Genomic DNA, 1,634 nt, shown 5'->3' with positions numbered 1-1,634 from the left:
TCTTTGAGGTTATTATTAAATGAGATGCTGCTGACTGGTGGCAGCAGCAAATTTAGCTGTCAGGTGATTACATTTGGAAAACAAATCAGTGCAGCAGGAGCTTTATGAGCAAAATGAAGAAATTGGCTAAAATCAGAAAAAATGTTCATGTGACACTCACTGCTGACTAAAAATAAATGATCATCTGACAGTTTGTGCTGAATACACACTGTAAAAAATGAAATGCTGGATTTACTTAACCATGTTATGTTACCTGGTTCCACTTAACTGGTATATTGCTTTGAATTTACTCAACTCAGTTAAGTGGAACCAGGTAACATAACATGGTTAAGTAAATCCAGCATTTCATTTTTTACAGTGTGTATTCAGCACAAACTGTCAGATGATCATTTATTTTTAGTCAGCAGTGTCACATGAACATTTTTTTCTGATTTTAGCCAATTTCTTCATTTTGCTCATAAAGCTCCTGCTGCACTGATTTGTTTTCCAAATGTAATCACCTGACAGCTAAATTTGCTGCTGCCACCAGTCAGCAGCATCTCATTTAATAATAACCTCAAAGATTTACCCCAAAACCACCTCACATCCAGTGATATAGGAGCTCCTACACCTTAAAATGAGTCTTCTTACAGAAATTAAAGGTGCTCCAGCTAAAACAGGAGAAAAATCCCTCCTCTCCTGAGCAGCACAGTCCAGGTTGCGTCACTCTGCTAATGGTGCTGCTTCTAATCYGCTGTTCCAGCTGCACTGGCTCTGCAGGAGAAACCGGGCCGTCAGGGATTTGTCAAAGGCCTGTTATTACATCTCTAGTCACATAAAATATGGCTGCCTCTCCAGAGATCCGACTGCCAGATAAATCCTCTCTCCTCCAACCGGGCAGGGCCCTGGCGATGAAACCATCCAATGACGCACCTCGGCCCGGTGACCTCTGGTAATGACATGTGATTTATACAGTACAAGTTTTAAAGACACACGTCGCTCCTTCTCTCTCTGCATCCATATCTGGTGTCAGGAGAGATAACTGGCGGGCCTGCAGGAGAGGGGAGATGTGACACCCATCTATGGGGCTCTGGTGTTACGGCTGCAGTGGGGACAGTTTCCCCTGCAGCTGTCTGATGGCAGCGCCGGCCTGCAGTGTGTCTTCCTGCAGGAGGTCGCTCACATATAAAACTGCACGATGGGCCCACAGACCGCAGAGAGGAGGGCTTTAATCAACACCTGGTTGGGAACAAACAGACATTCTGGGGATTCTCAACATGGAGTGACACGTTTAACAAGTGAGGAGCTGCAGGATTTTAGGCTTTCTGAGCAACAGCTCCAAAAAWCCATTAATGTTAATTAAAATGACAAACATGTCACTGAATGTTGGCAAACAGAACCAGAAGAAGCATGAAAACAGGGTCATTTAGTCTGACTTTATGGATGGAGTTCACCCTGGAGAAGAGTTTGAGGCAGAGGATGTTGTTGACCTTGAAAAACACAAACATGATGAAAAAAAAAACACAACAAATATTTGTTTTTATTACACAATTTAAAAACCTTCTTTCTCTGAAAACTTAATTCTGAATTTATTTTTATTATTTATAAAAAAACATAAATGCAGCTGAGAATAAATCTGTTTGAAGCATTTTTAT

This window comes from Austrofundulus limnaeus, unplaced genomic scaffold, assembly GCF_001266775.1.
Source record: "Austrofundulus limnaeus strain Quisiro unplaced genomic scaffold, Austrofundulus_limnaeus-1.0 Scaffold66, whole genome shotgun sequence".
NCBI classification, from domain to species: domain Eukaryota; kingdom Metazoa; phylum Chordata; class Actinopteri; order Cyprinodontiformes; family Rivulidae; genus Austrofundulus; species Austrofundulus limnaeus.
The sequence above is the reverse complement of the archived record's forward strand: the minus strand, read 5'-3'. Positions refer to the sequence as shown.